Below are 16470 nucleotides of genomic sequence, written 5' to 3' on the forward strand. Positions count from 1 at the left end.
TAGGAAGGTGAAAATATTCTGCATTTTTTTTTTTTTTGGACAGAAACTGCCCTTAAATGTGATATCATTTTTAAAACCTTACTTTTAAATTTTAAGCAATTAACTGGATCTTTGAGGGAAGTTCAAATGTACAATTCTTGGGGAAAAAAAAGGAAAAAATCCCGATGAATAAATAACTTGAGATTGGTTTGGGAATTTTGAAAATGAATTCCTATGAAACTACAATTACGTTATATCAGTACAGTTCATTTCAGTATCTTAAATCATTAGCCCAGTATATCGGCTTAAAAGGTTGGTTCTTTTGATAACATGAGACTTAATAAGACTGCGGCTTTCTCTTTCTGTTAGAGACAGAGATTAGGATTTTAGTGAAATAAATATTTTGTAATAATGCACATGGGTTTAACAATTTGATCCACTGGGAAATCACACTTCAGTTTCTCCTGGAATAAATGGATTGTTAAGAGTTGCACAAAATAAAAAGGAAAAAGAAGCAAACCTTGTATAGGTCCTTTAATTAATCTCATGGGATAATTAGTTGATTTAAAAGCATAAATGACTATGAATATTCTATAGGGAGTAACCAGGACAAGAAAAAGCAAACATTATCCTTCAAAATATATTGCAAAATTTTGTTAGGATCACCATTATTCTTGGTCTATTTATTTATGTAGCATCTTTTAAAATAATTACTTATTGCTTTTAGGTTTACAAAGGAGTTTCTTCATGGTGACTTTGTGAGATAGTTAGTGAAAGTATTATGTCGATTGTACTTATGAAGAAATAAACTTCAAAAGGGTAAGTGATTTCCTTAACCAAACAGAGATTGAACTCAAACCTAAGTTTTCTGATTGGAGGTTCAGATCTTTGATTGTAGATAATTTATCATCTTGGAAAGTCTACATTGATTTGAATTAGAAAAGATGAAAGGAAAGCTTATTTCCTAGATTTCAAGATCAGAAAGGATCTATAAATTTAAAAAAACAAAATAAAAGAATAAGTAATTAGTTATATAGTTTCTAAACTGTGTCAATTGTGGAGTCAATTGTTTCCAAAAAGTTATATCTTTTTTTTCTCCTAGTAGTATCAATAACAAAATAACACAGTCAAAGTAGTTCATGGAGTAGAATGTGTTTCAGCTAAAAGATCAATTCACTCAGTGACTTGGCAAATTTAATAGATATTTGTAACTTAAAGCTATTTGTACAGCTAGATTTTTGAATCACATTTCATCAAGTTCACTTATTGCTTTAATGATAGATGCTTTCTAAAATGACTCATTAAATAACTGATTTCTGTGCTTATTGGTGTGTTAACATTACTTTTCTAATTGGTATTAAATTTGGTGAAAGTTTAAAAAAAATCTCACTTATGCCACAGGCCTAATAGGAGATTGGCCAAGATTACCTAACTTTCCTACATTTGTAAACATTAGCCTTGCAGTAGTCATAGAATTAGGAAATGTTGGAGCTACATGGAACTTTAGAGCTCGCCCTCTCATTTTATTGAGACCCCCAAAGAAGAATGCCTTGTCCCAAATCACACAACTAGTAAATGACAGATAATAGATTCTGGGTCTCCTGGCTAAAACTTGTTGGGTTTTCTACTCTGTATCATACTTCCAGAGTCTTTTTCCTACTAGGAACACACAGACACACATGCACACACATTTACAAATGTAAATATCTGTAAATAAGAATCCTTTAGTAGCAAAATTAGTAATACTCAAGTGGATAAGTTATTTTGAGATTCCTTAAAAACCAAAACAAGATGAATTTTACTTACTGAAGCTTTGATTTTTATAATATGATTATAATTATCATTTAAAATCACATTATTCTTCAGGGTTATTTGTCTATCACCTTAACATTTAAATAGAATTTCATGAGAATAGCATCTACTGTATAAGGGAATTTGATATAAAATGTCCTGAATGTAAGAGGATGAATTTCCAAAAGTTCTATAATAACCTGGTTGTATCCTCTCTTGCCTTTAACATGATTCTGTGGAAAAGAACCACAAAATATTCTACAATAAAGACTGAGTGTTTATTAAAGTGCTCCTGGTAGAACAAGTCAATGAAGGTTATGCTTCATATATTTAATGAAAACAAAATATTTTCACTTTTTATTTTAAAGGTGTTTGCTTCCCTGCTAAAAATGTCTAACACTCTTGGCTTTTAATAGATTGCTGGAGTGGAGTGACAAACTTTTTGTGTTTAGTAAAAGCACCTTCAAAGGTCATGTTGTTTTTCAAAATGAAGATTAGGAGCCTGTAACCTATACTTTTCATTGATCTGAGAACAGTTGATTAATTGCCAACAAATACTAGAGCAAAAAGGCTCTCTCCATTTTTGACCATACCTCTATTTGGACTTATGACAAATCTATCTTATCTGTCCAAGATTAAGGTCTTACCTAAATTGCAAATTTTGCATATGATTCTCTCATGAGTAAAATCATTTTGCCACTGAATTTGAATTTGGAAAAATTATATTCGCATAATCCTTTTCTCTCCTTGTCCCCAAACAAAATATTTAGTTCAGGTCTTCTGTTCAAGCCACATGTTTATCCTTTCCGTGTGGTTTTAGTTCTACTACAATTTTAATATTAAGGAGAATCAGAATTCCTATTCTGTTGCCAAATGCTCACAATTTCTTCATAGGAAAAAAAGGATTTTATGAAATCACCCTATGGATAGATATAGAAAACTTAGCTTTGTAGGAAGAAAGGGAAGATTAATATCCCAGTGGCCAAAAGAACCCCCCAAATAGGGAATAGGCTTGTGATTTCATGAGTAACAGGAACTCATAGGTGAGGAAACTTCCTGTACCCGTGTCAGTAGACCAAGTCTCTGAAATTTAATGACCTGGTTATCCCGAGAACCAGGAGAATCTCTTATCTAAGAGACTTGCTCCAAGTTGAACAAGCTTATGTAGCAGGAGGAAAACTTGAACGTTTATCTCCTTGGTTTTGAGGATGGCTCTCCATTCATTACTCCATGATAGTCATTTTAGTTGATTGACATATGTCCAAGATTCAAAAATTGTTAATAGCCTAATTCTTTCAAACATGTTCCCAAAAAAAGATCTTTAAAAAATTCTAGTTATCTTGAAAATTAGTTTACTAATATGTGGAACGCTGCCTTCCCTGTTGAGGCTTGAAAAATGAAGCATTATTTGATTTGCAAGAATATCACTTTTCTAGGTCTTAGACTCCCCTTGTATAAAATGAGACGATTGGTCTCAAGAGTAGCTTTAAAGTTCCTTTCAGCTCTAACATTGGGTATTCTATTTATGTGTATACATACTTAGTTTGTTAAAGCTTACACACAGTCTCATTATAACTCTCTAGAGCATGAATCTTGTTACAGTCAATTTTGCAAATGTCTATTCTGGAGATTATAACTGTCTACTAAGAGTTGACCTGATGCTACATTTAGCACTTGTTAGAGAACTCTTGATTGTTTAGAGTTTAACGGTTTGGTTTTGGTGAAGTCCAGGTACCACTTATTCTTTATTTTGTTAGTATGAAGGAATGTATTTTGGTTTTAAGATAATGGAAAGGAGACTCACTTCTGAAAGAAATATGGAAGTAGAATGCAGTTCTTATAAATTGAAACTACTAAGAAAGTGTTGTTTCAATATAAATATGTCCAGTCAGATCTATTTTCTTCCAAAAGTATTTCCGATCTTGAAGAATCTTGCCTTGGTAGTTTTCTCGATTATTATTGGTATGATTAATTTAATTATTAATTCAATTAAGTATTAATTAATTGTCCACATAGATGATGAATTTGTTTACTCTGTCCATAGAAGAAGAGCTGGCAGGGAAAAACAGTCTTTCAAAAATCAGATAATTACTTCCATGTTCTAGGGAAGCAATGAGCTAGCTATTTTGCTGAGACTGTCCTGCTTCACTGTAGGGGTCCATGATAGTAAAATGAGATTATCAGGCTTTTAGAGTATAGTTGTATCTCATAAGTATTTATTGTGAATTCATAGAAGAATATTCTAAAATGTTAATTTAATTGAAAGTACAAACACATTTTAGAAGAAAAAAAAATATATTTACAAACCACTATTTTGGAGTGTCTGTGCTACTGTTCACTTATGTTATGCTAGACAATGAACAGTTGACTGGATATACATGCATATTCATATGTAACATACATGTATATATGTCTGCATATGTAATATCTATCCATCAATATATATATGGTAGATAATTTATGAAGGATTGCCTTCTACTTCTACCTCTTGTCATTTGACACCTCGGTTTCAATAACCAGAGAAATCTACTTTATATAATCTAATATGAGGCCTATGAAACTATTTTATTAGATCAGATAGGAATTAACTGGGCCCTCTGTCGAGTATTTTCACTTTGCATCTTTAAATTGGAGTCATTAATGCAGACTGAAGGGCCATTAATGCAGTGTGGATCTATTAATGCCAATGTTGAATAATTTTGGCAACAATTATTGGGATGCCTATTATGTACCCTGAGCTTTCTAGAGGTTGCTCTGTGGAATAAGAATAAGTATGACACAGTTCTGGAAAGACTTGCTGAAAAGATGAGAAAATTTAAAGAAAGCATGAAACAGAAAAAAACAAGGCAATATCTCCAATATACTCCAACTATATATACATATATATGTATATGATGTATACTTATATTACTGGTATATTTCTATTTCTATGAATACCAGCTATAGAACAATGTTATAAAAAGTTTAGTTTGTTATGTAGACAAAAAATTTAAAGCCTGTTGCTTTAAATGGCACAAATTTTTAAAATTTAAATTAAATGGCACAAATGAATTCATTTTTTAACGTTTTACTTCCAAGACATCCATTTGTAAATTCTTATGGCACCAGCATCTTCTGATGTACCCCTGTCCCTTGTTCTTCAGAATTTAAAGATTTGAGTTTCTGCTATTTCCTAATTCTTTAGAATCAGTTTTTAATTGGCTTGTTGGGCCTTCCCCCTTTTCATCTCTCATTTTAGTAGGGAAGGAATGAGAGAAATAGAATAGTAAGACCGTAAGATGGTGACATTTAAGTTCTAGCAAAATCCACAAGTTAAAGGTTCCAAGAAATTTGAAGGATAAAAGTATAGCTAAAAATTTAGAGTACTGCAATTGCCAAACACTTTTCTGTAGTTGAAAGCTATAATAGAAATGGGTAACATTCAATTTGGTTTTTCTCCAATGATTCTACCTGTACAGCAAATATTTGAATTTAGCATGCTGAATATTGATATATACTTCCATTAATATTTCTAGAATATCAAAAACATATATGCTCCTTTGTAATTAAAATATTTTAAATTTAATATACGTTACATTCTTTGGATAAGTAAGTCATAATATGGGAAGAGACTTTTTCTTAATGAACTTCAGATTTACTAATCTTAGGCCCCAGAAAGACAAAGTAGTAGAGTAGATGGAACACTGGTGTCAGGATGAACTGGGTTCAAAATTTGCTTCTGACATTTATTAAGTGAGTGACTTATGGCAAGTTACCCAGGCTCCTCTAAGACTGTTAAGTTACACAAAATGTAATCTACATCAGATGTATTGAGATGTCAAAACTACTGGCCAATTCCTTAGTTCTCTGGCTGACTGTTAAAGTAAATGTGACAACAAATGCCCCCCAAAAGACCCGTTCTTCTCTAGAGGATTAGTATTGATTGTTGCGCAGTGTTTAAAAGCAGCAAAATTAATATAAATTTATATGAGTAAATTATCAAGTATTCTTACAGAGATATTGCCAAATGACATTGGAATGCCAAGTATTAGATGCGACTTGTTATAAAACAGATGAAATGTTAGAATATGTAAATAGTTTGTATTTGTCTCTAAATTTTTTGATAACTGAATATACTGTACCTAATTAAGAGACTGCATCATTGTATATTAACCATAGTTATTGAGAACCATATGGGATACATATGCTCATATATTCTTGCCTAAACTGATTGGCATTATAATGATTGTTTAGTACAAATCCTCAATCAGAGAATTATGTATAAGTAATGTGGCAGAATAAAGGCATTGTGACAGCTTATGAGAAAGGAGGCTTCAGTAACATGAAGACTTGGGTTCAAGTTCTGCCTCTGAAACATTACTAGTTTGATGCTTCTGAGCACATCATTAATCTCTTGATGAGCAAGCCAAGTATCTAAGATTTTAAATGATAGAGCATCTCAGTTAGTCTCCATTAGGACTTCCCCATACCAATGAAATTACTACCTTTTCCTCATGTCCACCTAATCTTCCCAAGTGTCATTTATGATAGATAACACACCTTTCTTGTGACCTCTGTCCTTGGAATCTTTGTTTCATCTTCCCAGTTCAGTATCTGCCTATTTCAAGGGTCCCCTTTCTATGAGAATGCCAGTCACCCATTATCCTTCTTCTCTCCTGTCTCCAGTCATTCAGCCATATGCCTCCTAGTAAACAGCACTGTGTTCTAAGTGGAGCCATGTGGGAGTCAAGACGACAAATTGAAAATGGACAGGCTCTGTGCAGAATACATACAGGTTAAGGAAATTATTCTAATAGGAAAGGCAGGACCCAGTTAAGAAGTAATGAGACTGCTTTTATAGCTCAAAACTGTATTTAAATAAATAACCTTGTAAAAGAAAATTTTTTTCAAATATTTTTGCTCAGTTTTATTTTTGCAATAGTTAAATGCTGATATCATTTTTTTCTCTCCAACCAAGTATAACTTCTGACAATATGCAGTAGGAAGGATTAAGACACAGTACAAGGAATTCTGAGTGGTAGAATCAGCAGGGTTAAAATCCTGCTTCTGATACTTAATCCCTGCGTGACCTTGTGGACCTAGGAAGCTTACTTTCCTGACCTGGAAAATGAGGGGAATTACACTGATGAGCTCTACTATCCCTTCCAGTTCTAAATATGATGATAAAAGAATAGTCATTGGCAGTAGGGAAAGGCAACCTGATATAGTGGGAAAAGTCTGGGCTGAAAGTACCGTAAGAGGAGTTCTAGTCTCAGCTCTGCCACTTGCTGTGTCATCTTGAGCAAGTCACTTCCCGCTTTGTGGGCTTCAGATACCCAATCTATAAAGTGAGTATGTTTGAGTAAAATGATTTCTAAGATATCTTCTAGCACTATCATTCCAGGATTCAAAATTCTCTGTAGAGGTCTATTTATGTCCAAAGAATTATGGGAAACACCACAGAGTGACAAAATGGTTTTCAGTCCAAAAAGATGTACAAGGAGAGATTTTAAATGAGACTTTCCAATCATGCTGTAAACCATGTTTTACATTCACTTGGAACTTAGTGAATTTTTATAATTAAAATATCATTTCTCAGCCCATTTCTTCTCTGCCCCTTATAGCTGTCTTCTTCCAATTCCTTTTTCTTTTCTTAGAATTCACCTAGAACTGTTTCTCTTCCCCACCCTTTGCTCATATCAAGGACATTTCAAAGCAAAGTCCACTAGAGAGATACTTATTTCTGCTATTCTTTTATCTCTATTAATGCTTCAAGGAATAATCTCATCAACTAGAAGAAAATAAATAGGTTTTCTGGCACAACTTGTCTGAATATTCCCAGATTATCTTTTTTTTCCTGATAAGAAATTTATGTATGAAATTTAACATTAGAAATTCTAACTATAAAATTTATTCATGCATTAATTGAAGATTAGAGTCTAAGTGATTTAAGAAAAACACCATGATCATATCTTTTTTCTCAGTCTCTTATAAATTCAAATGATTTCTCAGTGTGGAAATCTTGTACATACTCCTTGTGTATGCAAATTGGTCACTAGCCTTGTATGAAATTGATACAGAAATCAGAGCTGACAAAGTCTTTGTGACGAATTTATGCCTGTAGAAAAAAAAAAAAGAGCAACCTTGAGGTTGGATTGTTGATTACATTTTGGTACAATTCTCAGAGCACGTTTTCTCATAAGAAAAATGATCAAGAAATTTCCATGAAAATGTATGTACCAAATATGCATTTGCATGTTTTTGACTCCCATGTGATTCTGCAATAAGTAGAAGAATTTTCTTAAGTCTCCATGACTATTTAAATTAAATGGATTGTTTATAGAAAAGTAGCTGCTCCTTTTCAAGAGAAACATTTTTTAAAATGCCTATTAATGTTATTTCAGTTTTCAGAAAAGAAAAAGGTGGTTCCATTACCATCTACCCACCGAAATTCTATTCAAATCTCTTTAAAAGAAAATATCATCAGAACCCATTCTAGTGGAAGGACAGACTTCCCTGACATCATCTCCTTCCAAGCTGCCCCTTATGCAATTATCGAAAGGATTTAAAGTGTAGATCCCATTCTGAAAATCTGGGTCATGAAGGTAGAGGAATGGTATTTCTGTATTTTATACCTCAGAAAACTCATAATTTGTGTTTAAAATAATGTTTAGAATTTTAGACCAAAATAACGAAGTGGCAATCAGATGCTACGGAAGAACAAAGGCATCCACAATCTCCAAATTTATATTTTGTCGAAATCTTAATAAGAATCTGACATGCATAAAGATTGTAAGGAAACAAGGAAAGATTCACTAGGCTACTGTTACCGGCTATGCTGTGGTCTGTGATTCATGAACTTTTTCACTTAATTTAAAGATATCTGTTAATCTGCAGAAACTTTAAAAAAATTTGGGAACTTTTGTGAAACATTTACCTGCAATTTGGAAGCATTTATCACAGGACTACAACCTTGGTGAATAATTAATTAGAATGTTAGAGCTGGGAAGGGGCATTGGAAATCATTTAGTCTTACTTCCTTTAGTTTTACACATGACCGAAGAGGGACAGAGGCAGTGCCACACATTTATTAGGAACTCAGATGTTTCTTTTGAAATGAATTAACAGATGTTGCACAATAGCTTGTGGTTACGGGGATCTAGCCGATAAGGGATTCTATGTTAGGAAGATGGCTCATAATCAACAGCAGAATGACCTTTTGTGTATATTGCATTGGCCTCCTTTACATTTAATATTACCATACCCCTTCCTTTGTAGCAAGGGATTCAACTTATATTTTGAGGTTGTGATGTTACAAACATTTGTAGTAATTACAATCAAAATCTTCACAAATACATATTCTCAGGGAAGCCAGACTAAGCCCCTGAAAAATTAGAAATTTGATGAATTATATTGATACCATATATTCTAGGTCATTGCCTTATGGAGCCTCATTAGTTTCATAGCTATTCTAAAGGTTTATGATAGTTGCAATTGAATTCGATATTTAAAGGGAAAAACACACAATCCCTTAATATTTTGTCCAAAAATTAAAGTTGTTAAGGAAAAGGAAGGTAGCACAATTGTATATGTCATTGAGTTTTGTGCAAAGGTAGACTTTTTCAGACTAGTCTCCCTGCTCTGAAGAAAATTGAAATCCTGTGCAATTGTTCAGTTAATGTCTTGAAATAAGAAGCAGGACTGGACTAAAGTCCCACTTGCTTACACACCCACGTAACATAATTGTTCTCAGTTGTTGAAGAAGGTCTTTAATTGATTGTTGAAATTGTAGAACAAAAAGAAGTCAACTAAATGTACATCATCTTCCTCACTAGTATTCCCTGACTACTACTCATTTCCAAACATTATTGTTAAATAAACTACTGATTAGATAGATATGTTTTCTGTGGAATAGAAATCTTTGCTTAAAAAATCAGGGCTTTATCAGGATTTTTTAAAAGTAGGGTTTAAAAATGTGCTCTTTACTCCTCACCTCTTCTAATAGTTTCTCAGTCCAAGTTCCTTGTAGAGCATGATGCTTTCTTTTATACCTTGTACAACTCATGTCTGAACATGAGTTCTTCATTATTGTTTTTTGTAACAGGATTACAATTTACAGGTAACTTTCTAGAGTGTAGATAATCCTGGCAAGCAGGAGTTCCAAAGAGTCTGGTTGGAAAGCTAGCCAAATGCCTCTTGGTTTCTCAGCTTCATAGTGAGAGTAAGCTGGGGAAATTTATCTCTATTGAGAAATTTCAGAATTTCCTTAGCAGGTAGATCTTTTCTGTCCTCTCTGAATTGGCATTACAAGTAAGAATAGTATCCTTCTCAGTAATGCTTAGCATTGGCAGCCTTATAAGAAAGGATGGTTCTTGAAAACAAGCAATCAGGTTTGCAGAAAGCAGAGAGAAATAGTGATTGCTCCTTCTGAGTATGTAGGAATCTTTTCAGACCTTCAGTTTTTTCGAGGGAAGTAGTTTCGAGGAAGTCAGGGTTAAGTGATTCACCCGGTGTCACACAGCTCATAAATGTCAAGTGCCTGGTGCCAAATTTGAACTCACATCCTCCTGAATCCCAGGCTAGTATTCTATCTACTGCTACTTAGCTGCCCCAAATCTCAGCTCTTAAATAACCCTATAGAATGATTTTCATTCTTGTTGCCATGAGCGCTGAGGATTGTCACAAGTTTTCATTCTTTGGAGATCAACTAGTTTCAAATATACCACCCAATAAAACGTGCCAGTGTTTATTTATACTGACTCTGGTCATTTATAATCTCCATTTCAGAAACAGCATAGAAATACAGATTGTTTAAAAAAAACTTCAACATTGGAAAGATCATCGTATGTATAGTTAGACGACTTAGGTTTAGATATTAGCTCTGCTAGTTGCCTATGTCACCATGGGAAAATGATTTAAATTTGCTGGGACTCATTTCCTCCTTTAACATGAGGGGGTTGGACCACCCTTTAATCATTGACCTTAACTTCTTTGCAAACTTCAAAGAACAATATTAAATATCACTTGTCGTCGTTATTATCTTATGACCTTTCAGTTTCATGGGATTGCCATTTTAGTGAAATGTTTCATTCAATAGAGCACTCTCCTAAATTGTGATCAGAAAAAAGACTATATATTCAGTTTTAAAACTGTTTATTTGATCTACTTGTTCTCACTTCAGCACTCAGTCAGCATTAGTGCATATATATTTACTTATTCCTTGGCTAAATGCCAGTCAGTAGAATTCTCAAAGTGTTGGATCCACTTACTGTAGAAAGCCCTAGAGATTGTTGTGTAAAATTTCTGAGTAGGGAAATGGCTGTTTTTTTTTTCCTCTTGTTTTAAAAGGTCTATTTTTTTATATGCATGGAAGGAAAGCACGTTAGGGAAAAAACCATGCAGCCTTTTTCTCCTGAGCATTAGCTCAGTGGGACCAGTGACATTTTGAAATTTTAGTGACACTAAAACATATTTTGGTATTTCTTTACCCATTTGACAAAGAGTAATGTTATTATATTTATCCACATTTCTAAATGAAGTCACTAGCAAATTGGCTTTTTTAAAAAGTGTATTGAGCTATGTAGAGGTCAGCCAATGAATATGTTGTGTTTCTAAATTGAACACTTTATTTGGTCAATAGAGACATAGTTTAAAGCCCAACTGTTTACTCTTAAATGGTGTATTGGGTTTTTTCAGGATCTATAGACTTTAACAGTCAATCATCATATGCTTAAGAGGCCAAAATGATTCTGAAAGAAAAAAAAAGTTCTTTAAGAAGTGAGAGGAAAAGTCATTTTGAAGAGGTATAATTCACCTTCAGCAACGATAAAGGTAGTCAGTATATATAGGGGGAATATAGGACTTAAAAAGTCCATAGATAACCAGGCCAAAGAATTTCATATTGGACTAGAGAGTAAGTCAATAAGTCTGAAATATTCAAAGAACCTATCAGAGAAAACTTTTTGAAACCTGATTCTTATGGATAATATCTATAATAAAAATGATTTTGAAAAGTCTTCAAGTTTCATTGAGGCAAAGAATGAAGATGCACCAGAGGATTGACAAAATGACATTTCTTTTATTCCTATAAATTGCAGTTCCTTTTTTTGGTAAGATATCAAAATATGATGAATATACAATACTTCATTCTAGCAGTCTGCTTCATGAATTTTAAGGGAAATACACAGATTTAAAGATTTTTCTATTGCTGTTTCTTTTTTAATGGTTCTATTCTGTCTCACTTGATATATTTAGAAAGTGTTTAGTGCCACATTTTCACGCACAGCTGTGATTTTGGTAGGAATCTAGTCTTTTCCATTAGGTGAATCTAACTGGGAGAAGCTTTTCTGCTCCTTAGATTTTGGATGCTGGGATTTCAAGCAGTGTAGCACCTTTGTTGGACCATCTATTCCTACTCTCTTGTTTTCCATTAAGGAAATGACATCCCAGAGCAGGAATTTATTTTTACTGAAGCATGCTTTATTTCTTTAGCTTCCTCCCTCTCTAGCACTATACAGAAGAATGTAAGCTTCTGGAAGGCTAAGAATATTTTTTCTTTATTTCTCCAATGTCCTTCACAGTGCTTTGAATGTAAGTGCTTAATAGATGTATGTTGAATTCACCCGAATCCAAATAGATAGCACAGTGCCCAGATTTATAGTAGCTACTCTTCTTCAATTTTTTGTAGCACCTTGGACTCCAAAAAGGTTGCCCCGAGTCTTTGCTTTGTATTTTGTTCATTAGAAAGTTTTGTTTTACCTTACAAGATCTACTTACCTGCCTCTATTGACCATTTTACATCAAAATGACAAATTAAGCCATATATTACATAATGCCAAGGAAATTAAATAAGAAGCACAAAAACAAATGAGAAAGGAAGGCTTTAGCTGTAGTAAAGTGTCATTGAACAAAAACAGTTCCTAGGACTTTTTCCTAAATAATTCAGTATAGTTTATGTGGATAATTTAAGGATATGAAAGGAAGACAAGAAAAAAGGGAAAGAACAGGATTCATACTTCAAATTAGAAGAAAAGGATTGCTTTTAAAACAGGATGGATTTGAAATCTTTATCCTTACACATTGAGTATTCCAAGGGTTTATTAATTATTTGAAAATTTAGAAGAAACCTTAATTCCACTCCCTCTTGCTAAAAGTAAAACTGAGTAGAAAGGTAAAGGAAATAAAAGATGGAGAAAATTAGTTGTGCTATTTCTCAGATACCAACAGGCTGGGGCTTCACTCAGAACCTGCTTGTGCTGTAAAAGAGGAAATGGAGATTTGATCCTCTGCATCCTCTGTAGTTATGAAAATTTCCTGTAATAGTTCAAACTGCCTACTAAAAATCTAACATCGGCTCGTAGAGTTATTTTAAAAATTATAGCCACTAGAAATCAATTTTCTGATGGTGATATCTCAGAAGAGAGGTAAAGATTCCTTTAAACCAATATAGCTCATGAAAGTATCAGAGAATTTTGATTTATGGATTTTTACTTTTAGACTAAATTCCTTATCTATATTTTACATTTTATTTTGTATATTTCTCAAAAAAATATTTCAATCCAGCTGAAAGAAGTCCTGCTGAGAGGAGTCGTGAGGATAGTATTGCCCATATTTGGCCTTTTGAGTTTGGCTTCCATTGCAATTTCATTTCTAGGGTTTTGTTTTGAAAAGGTATTATTCTTTCCATCCAACAAAGAATATCTTAACCTAAATAGCATGGGTGAAATGATTCAGAGATTCACATTAATTATCTAGGATCTAAATGTTTTAAATATTTGGGCTGTCTGTGAGTCATTATTTGCTTGAATTTTCAGTCTTGAAATAGAAAACTATGTTATAAGAACACAGTGTATGCCTTGTTTTTTTTTTTTTTTTAAAGAGGCAGGGATACGACATGAAGATGGTTTAAAATACAAATCACAAATATAATACTAAAGCTAGAAATTCACATTTTAGCTTAGAGTTAAAACTGATTGATCTATGGCAAACCAAATATATATTGTAATTTGAAATGTTGTTAACCATTTCCAAGCTCTAGTACTTTGGAACTGCCATTACTCAAAGAGAATTATAATGAGATCATCTCCTGGTCCTAGAGCAGCGAACAATTTTGTGCTGTAATTCTTTGGTAAATGATTATATTTGCTCTTAATTAAATGGTACCTCTTCTGGCCAGTTATGGGTATTGTTTCATGTGTGTGTTGGCACTCCATGCTTTTACATTCTCATTTGAAGATAAAGTGGTTTTGCGTTTATTTGTTTGGCCTCAAGGTTCATATGTTTTAAAATTGAACCTCAATTTATCCATGAATTTTTCATGGTTTTATTTTAAAATTTCTCTGCTAGTAGATCTCATGCAGTGATTAAGTACATCTGGAACCTGCTTCAGCAGAGATCATATGCCTATGAATCTAAAGCCTTTAAATTCACTAAGAAATTTACAGTAAAAAAGGAAAACTAAGAAATGGATCTTTAGCATGGCTTTTTTATGTACCTGTATTTTACTTGTGTTGATTCATTAATAGCTTATTCAGCAGAGACTTATGCACATACTCCATTGGTAATTTGCTCTCTTAGCACAGAATGTTTTGTAAAATTTGTAGGTCGGGCTGAACATGCTGGCTGCTTTTAGGTGTGTGCTGTAATTCTTGCTTTCAAAAAAAAATAAGCTATGAGCCAAACCTTAAATCTGTATGCTTTGAACATAGTAGGTGTGGATGTAATGAGTATGAGGTAATGGATATAAAGTACTTGGCAGATCTTCAAGCCCTTTATAAATGTCATTTTGGGGAATATTTGGATTCAGTAACACATTAATAGTCTATTTTTAATAGATTGTGGATAGCTTGTGGTATCTGTTCCCCAGGTCCATTCACTTGTTGGTAGGTAGTATTATTCACATGACCAAGAGTAGTGGCAAAATGCTGGCATAGTTAGTCATTCTCCACCTCATTGTACCGATGAGGAAACTGAGCCAAACAGGGTGAAGTGACTTGCCCAGGATCACACAGCTAGGAAGTGTCTGAGGCTGGATTTGAACTCAGATCTTCCTGACTCCAGGTCCACTACTCTGTCTACGATAGCACCACCAAATAGGAAGAGTGCAGCAGAATTTTATATAGGAAGTTGTAGATGGAAAAGGGCCTTTAGAGATCAGTCAAATAGAAATATCAAATATTAGAGCTTGAAAAATACCTCAGAGACTATCCAATTTAATCTCATTTTAGAAATGAGGAAATGAAAGCCTAGAGAGGTGAGATTCCAGGTAAGATGGCTGTTACTAATGCATCTCCTAGGTAGTAGAGAAACAAAGAGTTTTCTGCATTCACTAGACACCTTTTCCTAATGTTGATAGGGGATACAGTTGAGGGGAAAATGTATTCAGACTTGGGCATATATAACAGCTTCTTTTTGCCCAAGCTTAGTAGTACAGTTTAAAATATATTTAGTAGCTATTTAGTGTGACACTTGAATACCCAGATGTTATTTTTCAGGATTACAGTACAGACAGCCAGGAAAATAGACATAAAAGGTGCTCTTCATTGCTTCAAAATTCTGTTTAACCTAAGGTACCACTGCTTCATATAGTTATTGAGCTTTCTCTTGTAGTCCATTCAAATGCTAAATTCAATGGTAGGGATTTTATTACTTGTCATTTTCCAGGATGACTGAGAGAGGAATAAGTCTTTATCTTGAGATGGATTATGTGCACTTAGTACAATTGCCTATTTAATGACATATCTATGAAAGGAAATCTAAGCAAGTGAGGAGGCCAATACCCTAAATAAGAGATGAAGGAAGGCACCATAAAGATGGGATGATGAAGGTTTAATAAACAAAAGTAATTAATGGTTATAGATTCCCTGAAATTTATATCAAGGAATATATATATATATATATATATATATATATATATATATATATATATAAAATCTTCAAAGGAAAATTGAATTACATATTTTATTCTTCTATGTGATAACTTTAGAATAGAATGTTCATAAACTTCTACCCCACTGTTGGACAACTTGTATATTTTTCCATTTTTCAATGGAAATTTAGAAGTAAGGCCAGTGAATATTTTCTATTTTTTCCCAAAGAAATATGCAGCTTATCCTAGTTCTTAAATACTATTTATTAGGTGCTCAGTAAAATCAAAAAGAACAAAATGCAAAGAGACAATCAAGTACTTTATGGGGGGAGCTTTTATAAAAAATAGAAGATGATTCGTAGCTATTTATAGGAATTTCTCAGTAGGACTCTGTTTATGTGAAGAGCATACACAGAGAAGTAACACCTAAGATAAGCAAGGCCCAACTTTCAGAGATTATATTCACCAGGTCGAATTATCCCCAGAAATTAAAAGGCTGCCATTGTAGATTACTGAGCATAGGAGTGATGGTTGTTTTCATTCAGTCTAAAATGTGAATAAGATACATGCTCTAGTATGTACTATTGAAACACTGAAGTGATTGTTAAAGGAATCTCTTTAAGTGAATGCTTTGGTTTCATCAAATTTCTATAACACAATATCATACATGAATAATTTCACTGAAGGAAAATGGGTTAAATTGACATGGAAGTAGTATGTAAAAATGTGCTTCAAGATACAGTGGTTTCTCATAAATATCTTAATTAAGAGGCCCCTAATTATTCTGCCTGCACTCTTCAAATCTCAGATAAAACTGAAGTCGAATCTAGCTCTATTTTAACACCTGTTGGAAA

At 33.3% G+C, this 16470-nt stretch overlaps 1 protein-coding gene across 8 annotated transcripts in view; it reads left to right on the forward strand.

Moving 5' to 3' along the window:
* The window catches only part of LOC100919025 (protocadherin-11 X-linked), a 559214-nt gene that overhangs the window by 15142 nt on the left and 527602 nt on the right, over positions 1–16470 (forward strand). For 2 of the 8 annotated variants that reach the window (XM_031944703.1, XM_031944705.1), the window contains one exon: positions 707–798. The exons of the other annotated variants lie outside the window; for them this stretch is intronic. The gene's annotated coding sequence lies outside the window, so the exon portion shown is untranslated. The remainder of the gene's footprint in view (positions 1–706; positions 799–16470) is intronic. 8 annotated transcript variants of the gene reach the window in all.

This window comes from Sarcophilus harrisii, chromosome X (assembly GCF_902635505.1).
Source record: "Sarcophilus harrisii chromosome X, mSarHar1.11, whole genome shotgun sequence".
NCBI classification, from domain to species: domain Eukaryota; kingdom Metazoa; phylum Chordata; class Mammalia; order Dasyuromorphia; family Dasyuridae; genus Sarcophilus; species Sarcophilus harrisii.